This window comes from Meleagris gallopavo, chromosome 1 (assembly GCF_000146605.3).
Source record: "Meleagris gallopavo isolate NT-WF06-2002-E0010 breed Aviagen turkey brand Nicholas breeding stock chromosome 1, Turkey_5.1, whole genome shotgun sequence".
Lineage (NCBI taxonomy): Eukaryota > Metazoa > Chordata > Aves > Galliformes > Phasianidae > Meleagris > Meleagris gallopavo.
The window spans coordinates 78,331,972-78,341,301 of NC_015011.2; the positions used below are offsets into that span (position 1 = coordinate 78,331,972).

At 44.0% G+C, this 9,330-nt stretch overlaps 1 long non-coding RNA gene across 2 annotated transcripts; it reads left to right on the forward strand.

Annotated features, from left to right (window-relative positions):
* Window positions 1-8,932, forward strand: LOC104913288. 2 transcript variants are annotated; one of them, XR_004161583.1, is made up of 3 exons: window positions 1-79; window positions 1,517-3,943; window positions 7,402-8,932. It is a non-coding gene; the product is annotated as an uncharacterized LOC104913288 (long non-coding RNA). The 2 variants fall into 2 exon arrangements; XR_004161584.1 differs by lacking the exon at window positions 1,517-3,943.
* The last annotated feature ends 398 nt before the right edge of the window (window positions 8,933-9,330 follow it).

The following is a 9,330-nucleotide window of genomic DNA, read 5'->3' on the forward strand; positions in this document are numbered from 1 at the left end:
GTGGGCGCGGCGCCCCGCTATTCTGCCGCACTCCGGTTTGTGGCACTGCGTTCGCTGAGAGGCAACGGAGTGAAGCCAGGTACGGCTACAGGACCCTGTTCTGAGGGCATCACCAGGGTTCCCTTACTACCTATATCTGCCACATAGCCTGCTGGGGTGACGCGGTTCCCGAAAGGCTGCCGCACCTTCCGGGGTTACGAGCTTCTTCTGTGTGTAAGGAGATGTGTGTGCACTCGTCAAAACGGCTTTAAAGCGTTGTGATTGCTGCAGGTTGTGGCCAGGAGCCAATGATGAGATGCACAATGTATCTCTGTGCTCTGCTGCTCAGTGCCTGGCTGGGCAATGGTCTCATAGCTCCCTTCCCACTTGAGCACATGGGAGAGATGGGCAGATGGAGAATCATAGAATCACAGAACCACAGAATATTCCGAGTTGGATGCATAAGGATCATCAAGTGCAGCCCCTGGCTCCATGCAGCATTACCCCAAATCCAAATGTTATCTCTGAGAGGCTGACCAGATGCTCCTTGAACTCCAGCAGCTTGGGGCCATGCCTATTGCCCTATGGTGAGGAACCTTTTCCTAACCCCCAACCTGACTCCTCCCTGAAGCTGTGGTGCCGTTTGCTCTTCTATCTTCATGCTTTGACAATCAGCTCCTGCCCTCATTCTTGTCAGCTCAGAAGAACTCGCAAGACCCTGAGGTGCCTGGCAAAACCCAATAAGGAAGTGTTTGGGTGGCCTGTTCCCTGCAGGAAGCTGCAGGACTGAGGAGGGCCCTGGGCACATGGAGCTAGCTGGGGACAGCAGGAATGCTTTTGCAGAGGGAATAACTTTCATTTGGATAGGTGCTTTCTGGGTAAGCAAGGGCTGAAACCCCCCGTGGCAGGACAGTAAGACTAAACTCAGCTGTACAAGTCTTGGACAGGAGCTCTGTCATCCAACTGTTTGTCCATAGACTTGTGTGATGGGAAGGGATGCTGCTTCGAATTACAGTTTAAAGGGCTTTTGGGGAGCATCACACCACTGATGGAGCTCAGTTTGGTCACTGTCCCCAAGTCCTGCTGAGGCACTCCTGGTACAGGACATAGTGAACTCTAAAGTAAAAACCTGCAGTGAGTTCAGATGTGATTTCAGATGGCAGGCAAGCATTTCAGAGACACGTTTTTGGTCATCTGCAGAAGCTTCATGTTAAGCTCCCGCTAATGATCTTCACTGGATCTGGCACTGGTTTGACAGCTGCAGAGACTGCTTTCAGTTCACCTAAAAAAACTCCAGGTACCTAGGCAGCCATCTCCCTCTCAAGCTGCACCATCCTGTCCCCAAGACAGAGCTGTCATTTTACTCCTGTTACTCATCTCTGAAGTTTTCTTTCTCTTGAAATTGCTAGCTCATGTTAGAGGGTGGAAAGAAGGGAACTTTGTATGCACTAGGAACTGGGTAGAAATCTCAGAGGCTGAAATCACTTACTTGTTTCATTTTCACTCCTTAACAAGAATTCACCATGTCAAACTTCAGTTTCTTTCAGTGTGGCTGTGAAGCATCATAAGTAGAACACTGAAAGACCTCCAGACATCTTCCAAGTCATTCTGCCCTTCGATGTGTAACAGCTGTGATCTGTACAGTACAGCTGAGCTGGAATACCATGAATGTGTTCCATCTTCTGCTTTGGGATACTTGATGAGTTGCAGTCTCTTCCTGATGTAAAACCAGAGGGATCAAATGATGCTATAAAGTCTCTTCCAGGAGAAAAACGAGGCTGAGTTCCCTTTTTTGGCAGTGACATAAAAAGAGGGCAAATCCATACGGATCAAAGGAAATAGTATTACGTAAAACCAGGAACAGAGGGTAGAGTACGTGTGTTCTCCTCCCTTAATAGGTATCAGAGAGATTAGCTTACGAAAAACCCAGAGAGCTCTGTTTTCAGTATCTACAGCAATTACAAACTCTTTTTGATACCTTGGCATGGTGACTGGGAGAAGCAGAGATAACATACAGGGCACTTCACTCTTGCCAGTGGATAAGGTCCAAGTCGGTTTTTAATGCCTGAAAATTCCTGCTCTTTGGCTTATATGTCACTCTCAGCTCATCCCAGGAAGAATCACAAATCCTTTTTGAAGATGTGAAGCAAAAGAATGTTTTTCCCTCCTGACTGTGAAGCCAGTTGTGGGCTGTTGCAAAGCTGTTGAATTCCAGGGATAGGGAGTGCTGGTATGGAGCACTGGGTGCAGTAAAAGAAGTGGGCCTTATGTAGGTAGTGTAGGGCAATACGTGGAAGCCAACTGCTATTTTTATAACATGTACTTCACACAGTCCTTCTGTAGCATTTTTCAGTTTGGGAACTTGAGGATGTTCTACAGCAGGGAGTTTTATTATGGTGATTTTAGGGTTGAGAAGAGAACCAAGACGAAAGACAGGAGGTAGAAAATCTTGAACAAATGCCAGGTGAACGTTCATAGAATCACAGAATCATTAAGGTTGGAAAAGACCTTTAAGATCATCTACTCCAACCATCAACCCATCCCCACCACGCCCACTAAGCTGTAGATGTCAGTGCCAAGTCCACGAGTTTCTTGAACATCTCCAGGGGCAGTAACTCTACCATCTCCCTGGACAGCTTGTGCCAATGCATTAGCACTCCTGAGAAGAAATATTTGTTAATATTTCACCTATTCAAGGCTTTGACAGCCCTCTGCTCTTGGTGTTAGAGACAACAGCTTCTGCTCATGTATACTCCTTTTGTTTACAGTCTGCATATAGTTTGACATGGAAAAGCAAATCTTTATCCCTTTTCAATTGCTACAGCTTAGGACTGCATTTGTTGGGAAAGCTAGGATGTTAGATCCTGTAATAGATACCACCTAGAACAGGAAAGAATATCACCTCCCTCTTATTTTGTTCTTTCTGTGAGATCTTCTGTGCCCACCACCATTTTTGATGAGTTGCAACAAGAGCTATGCCCTTCCCTTTGAAAAACACAGGTGTTGCTTCAGCAGCAATTAATACACACACACTGGGACAGTTTGCTTGTGGACAGTACAATGTCCTTTGCGTCGGAGAAGGATCACACAATTATCTAGATTGGAAGATGAACCTTCAGGGTCACCAACTCCAACTGCCAAAGCTCCCTCCCATCCTTATTCAGAATTAAAGAAAAAGGAACAGAGATGGATCCAAACAAGCTATTTTTCCTCATCTGTGCATGCCGTATGGCTGCAGTCACCAGAGGATGGAGTTACTCACAGCACACTAAAGCAGGCAATAAAACCAGCAGCGGTTCAGGTAAAGCAAACTGTGTTCCTCCATGAAGTCTCTATATAAATGCCATTTAGAAAGGCAGTCAGAATGGGATTCATGTCTTCTGAAGGGTGGTTCACTTAACAGGGGACACAGAGTACCCTAGGTGACTGTATGTAACTATTTCTGTCAACCTCCTGGCTGTAATTACAGGTCTCACCCCTGTTGGCTTGTCCCCTGCCTTTAATGAGATCACTTTGAGAGATAAGGCTGTCACTCCATTAAATCTGACTGTGGCCTGAGCAAAGATGGTGATCCACTAAAGCCAGTCAGGCTTGGCTAAGGTTCTCTGTGTGCTTTCTTTCCTCCCTCTGATGATGGATGCATCATTTTGCATTTCTGACAGTGTTTTGCATTTTTCAGAAGCCTTTCAACTAGGTCATTCAAATGCTGTTTGCACAAACAAGACAAAGTGTCCTTAAAGGCCCTTTGAACATGAGGTCTCTATCCTTTGCCGTTGCAGATGAATGGTCCTACCTTCATTCAGAGCCATGGCTGTGTGGGTTGCAGAGGCGAAGGGCAGAAATATCAAGCATTCCACTCATTTTGAGTGCCTCAGTGTTATGCTTGCACAAAACTCCTAAAAAATTCCTAGGCACTTGGGTCCTGTCGTAGGTGGGAAATTCAGCTGCTCAGCTTTTCTCAATAGTAAGTTGAAACTGTTGTGTTTTCGTTTTTGTTTTGCTTTCTGCTTTACTGAAGAGGAGGTAGAGGCAATGTGAAATTTAGGAGAGCTGGGTTCCTCTCTCACTGCTTGATGAAGGACTTTTAGTGCTAGTTCAAAAAGCCCAGGAGACCACTTGTAGGAGCATGCTGTGAGAGCAAGAACAGCAAAGTCATTGCAGTGGATTCAAATACACCATTAAAACTTTTGCAGTTCTTTAGAAAAACAAATGTTTAGGAATCCATGGGTTAAAAACACAGTGAAGGTTTTAAACTCCCGCTTCTATGAGTTCCAGAGCTGTTTAAAGCTGTGATGTGCATGTGATACTTTTTTTCCTAAGCCCATAATCTATCATTCCATTTTTAGTTACAGACACTGTTTTTAATTTGCCCTCCTTTGCCAGTTAATTATCAGGGAGATAAAGCAGCTTTGAAATCCCCAGACTCCCTGGAACCACACTGAAGTGTGCACAGTTGTGTGCACACTTCACCGTTCCAAAGCAGATAAACCAAGTACCACGTAACTGCTTCTTTTGAGCACTAGTGGCTATGTGGGAATATTTTACAGAGCATAGAATTGAGCAAAACCTCAAAAGTCTTCATGTACTCTTTTTTTTAATTCTTTTTGATAACTTCTTGTTAAAAATTTGCATTAGAAAAGTAGGATGTTTTCAAAGAGGAACACTATGAAGGCAGGATTTGCAGAAACCCAGTCTCTGCCCATTCCACTTGTCTGCATGCGTGGTGCTGCAGTCTTCAAGTTACAGCATTCTACTGTATTCACCATTTCAGCTGAAATGCTGCCTGGTGAGTAAGAAGGAGCAGGCTTTAGTAGACCAAGTTTCAACTTCATCATTCTGCACCCTGTCAGTCATACTACCCAGTCCATTTTGTCCACCGAGAGCAGAAGGGTTTTCGCTGTTAATTCCTACCCTGTATTTTGTGTTCCCAGTTTATGAGCCTTAAGTCAAATCTGACCAAGAATAAAATGTTTGGCTTTGAGTTCTGTGAAATCCCAGACATAACGTAGCTGGTGTGATCCCAGAGATTGCGAGAATGAGTGGATGGGGTCATATAAAAAGGGGGAGATAGCCCTGGAGATCGGGGTCTATAGAGAGTTCAGTGCCTAGACTGTTCAATGAGTGCCAAGAAAAAATGACATTGGGATCCTGAGATCTGTCTGGCAGTACTCTGATGGAGTTCACTGTCCTGATGGTGACCCTATGGTGTCTGATCTCAGCTATACAAGGCTGTGCCTCAGTCCACCACACCTTACGCAGCCAGTAGGGCTAATAAAGCTGGGTGTTCTCAGTAGTGAAAGAGAGGATGTGTCTGCATCTTGTTGATACAAAATAGCCTGAATGCGCTAAGTTTTTAGGCTAGCTACATAAATAATCTGATTTCCAGGGCACTTGGGGAGGACTGAGAATATTCTTCCGAGCATGACAAGGATGGATTTTCTGGAGGGGCTGGTTCTGTTCCCGTAGAGATGATTACTTTAATACAATAAAAAATGAACAATATGAGTTTGGGCACCTATAGCCCTAAATTGCGACGTCTTTAAATTTCATTTAAGTCTGCATCCATCAATAAGATATTTGATATTTTTCACTAGACAACTGAGTTCTGCACAAGATGTTCAGTCTGGCCCTGGTTCATCAAATCACTTAAGTGCTTTGCTGAATCAGAGACTTGATTCTCATTAAATCAGGCACTTTATACAAGGAGGCAGGGAGCATACTGCAGCCTTACCTCACTGCGTGGGCCCTCTTGGTTGCTGGTGTGCACAGTAATGGGTTATGGATTAGGACCATCCTCTTAAGGCCCAGGACCACTCCATGTCTTCCACCAGTTGCATTTCCAGTTGGTTATTTATTGAACTAGCATGGGACTACTTGAGCTTTGGTTGGGAATGAGCTAGTTGTTGTTTACAAATGGCATTTTTTTTCCCCTGAATTCTTCTACATAGCCTCAGGCATATAGAGAAAAGTTTGGAAGTGTTGTGCTCTGAAAGGGACTTAGACATGGATCTGGTTCACCTTTGAGATAATCACTCCCTATGAAGGTTTTGACATTTTGACATAAAGCTACACAGCCTGGGAACCAAGAACTCCCAGATTTTCTGCTAATCAAGTAGAGATCCTACACAGGTCCCAAACGAGCCGATGGCCAGGATGTGCAGTCCCACAGTAATTCCCCTAAACTGAGTTTGTATTGTGAGTTTGGTGCCCTGTGCCCTGGGAAACATGAAGCACATGGTCAGTGTTTATATATGAGGCTGTTTCAGTACAAGGTAACTACTGGGGAAAAAAGAGGATTTTATAAATGTTTTTGAAACAATCAAGATAGCTTCATAAAATCTTCCGCTGCGTAAAGTGGAAAGCCAACAGAAAGAAGCTTCGCCAGCAAACACAGATCATTCCAGCTCTTGCGGCAGGGAAACAAGACAAGCGGCCTGCCAGAACAGTGGGTTGCAGTTCATCTCAGGAGTACATTGGGATCATTATAGCTCTGAGATGAGCAGTTGCCCTTAGTAAGAAAAGCACACTCAGCAGCAAAATTGTTCTATGTAAATGGGCTACAGCTCAGAGATATCTTGTATTCCCAGAGCAACTCACATAGACACGAGCAAGCAAATCGCTGACCAACTGCAGACTCTTGTTTTAAGCTTTTGAGTCCTCTTCATCTGTACACTATTCTGAAATGTATCTGTTTGCACTAATCACTTCACTTGTTCTGGAGCAGGAGAAAACAGCTGCTTTTCAATGCTCTGTAATTTCACCTAACAGAAAAACAAAACAAAAACAACAAAAAAAAAAAAAACAACCGGGGAAATTAATTACAAGAAGAGAACTGAGATGAGAGAGAGGGAGAACTCAGATGACAGACATAGTTGGCACAGTTGCTGTCTTTTACAAAAAAAGTCGTTTTTACAATGTGTGTGTTCAGAATGTAAGCAAATAAACCTAAAAAGCATCTCAAGATCTTGAGAATGGATCCTCTGCATGATGGAGAAGTACAGCAAAGGGAATCTGTTCAGTCTTTATTACAGAGAGTTCAGCCTAACCCCTTCTCTGTCATTGGCATTACATGGGATTTGCGGTAGCTGCAAGGGCAAGTACTAGCCCTGGGACTTTTCCAGCCTTTTCAACAAATGCATGCATCTACTGGTTTGCTTAATTTTTAAAATAATCTGGGGATGGCTGCTAACTGGATCTGTTGCACCAGGCAGGTTATCATGTGGCTGTCATGCTTCAGGACTTCTGTCTGCCTGAGATAAAAGTTGGTCAAAGGCTCAGGTTGGGGGATGACACCCAGACAGATTAGGAAAAGTTGGCACTGGGTTTAATGAAATTTGCAAAAGTTTCAAGCACGAGCTGGCATCTGACAACAGCACTGAGAAACAAGAATTGATTTTTGTATTGTTTCTATACTCCCTACAGAGGAAAAGGCGTCTCCAAACAGGACATGGTTTTCCCAGCACCAGCCCCTGAACCTAGGGTGAGATGGATCACACAGAAGTCCCTGTGGTTTCTTCACTAAACTTGACCCAGTTCAAAGACCTGAACTTTGGAGTGAGACAAAGTTAGGGGCCGTGAATTTCATTGCAACTTGTCTTTCTTCTTGGAAAACTCTTGGCAGAGCTAGGATCTGCCCCATTTCTGCTTTGGTTCTCATATCTGAGGTAGCCCGGGGTAACCTCTGCTTAGATCCACTATTCACCAGATACCAATAGTTCCTTTTAATGTCTTTCTGGGAGCAGCTCTGGGGAAATGCAACTTTACACTCGTTCAACACACACTTTTACTAGGATCACACCATCAGTTTCTCAACAGTTGAAATTGTGGTAAATTCGCTGACTTGTACTTTGGGATTTTTCCCTAATGGAGCAAGGAGTCTACTGCCAAGCTCTACTCTGGGCATGATCCTGTTGCTTTCTTTGTTCTTTCTCACAGGCTGCTGGAAAAAATGGCATTCCCTGAGGCTGTATTGTGCACATTTGTCTATCCAAGATGCAATTACAGAGGAGCCTGCAGACTGGGGAACAGCACTGAGTAGAAAGTCCCAAGAAAATGTTCTTTGTTCCTTGAATGACACTGCCCTGAACACAGGTGTCTGCCAAGTACATGCCTTACCAGCAGCCCAGCTCCCTATACCCACCCCCATGTGGTTTTATGTATTTTTTTCAATTATATAGTGTTTAGATAGGTTAAGACCTCAGCTTGCCAGCACATAGCTATTGTCTGCATGGGCATGTCCTCAAGAAACAACGCAAAGAGCCCATTATGGTTTGGGATAGACCTGAGCTGTGTAATTGAGATCTACCCTTAAGCCTCAAGATGTTCTGCTCTAATGCTCAGACCCAGCAGACTCCTCTCTTGCAGATAAAAGCAAAAAACCACCAGACCCAGCATTTCCAGAGCTCAGTTTTCCCAGTTTTAACAAGCCCAAGGAGTTTATTTTGGCTTGATGGCTCGGTGTCAGAGTTCAGATTCTGCTTCGTGTGTTGAGGAGGAGGGCTGGATGTTCCAAGCCTGGTAATTGCAATGAAAGTACTTAGTGAGTTTAGCAAATACCTGCAAAAAAATTCATTGCAAGACAGGTCAGTAAAAGTCATTTTCTTTGTGCCAGCATAGCAATATTGTTAAGGAATGCTTTTTTTAATTGTTCATTTTGGCAGATAAGTTGAAATTTCCATAATGGCAAAAATGTTTGTGCAAATGCTGTTAAATGCACTTATAAGTCTTTTTGCCAATCTCTTGCCATTTTTGTTTCATTTATCGAGATCAGCTAAGCAAGTTCAGCAACAGAACTCTTCTGGTAACAGTAAAAGCAGTAATCCCACAAGGAAGGTTTGCTAGGATAGCTCTTCTGGAATACTTTCATTTGGAAATTTTAACAATGAGATCCCACTGGAATTAAAATTTATATAGATTGTGCAAAGAACTAGCAATAAAGACAGCTTACAACCAAGTCTCCTCCATGGTATCCTAATGTGCAGATGAGAAAGCTTTGTCTTGCTTCCAGTTCCAACACAAAGAATGAGAGCTTCCTCTGTTACTGATACCCAGGTGAGCAGGAAGACAGGAATAACAAACAACGCCAGTCCTGACTTCATTCTTTCAGCTTATGAGCCTTACAGTGTGCAAACAAACTTCTCCAAGTGCATTGCCAAGCTCACCCCAAGGTATGTTCTGGAGAGCTAACACGTGTCACACCCATTCATGCATCTCCAGGCAAGGGCACAGACCGCCCATAAAAGCATGCAAATAATTCTCTAGGCATTGTACAAACACGTGGAGGAAACTATTTCCTTGCCCTGAGGAAGTCACTGGCAAAGACAGAGAAGACTGAGGAAGAAATGGAGATAG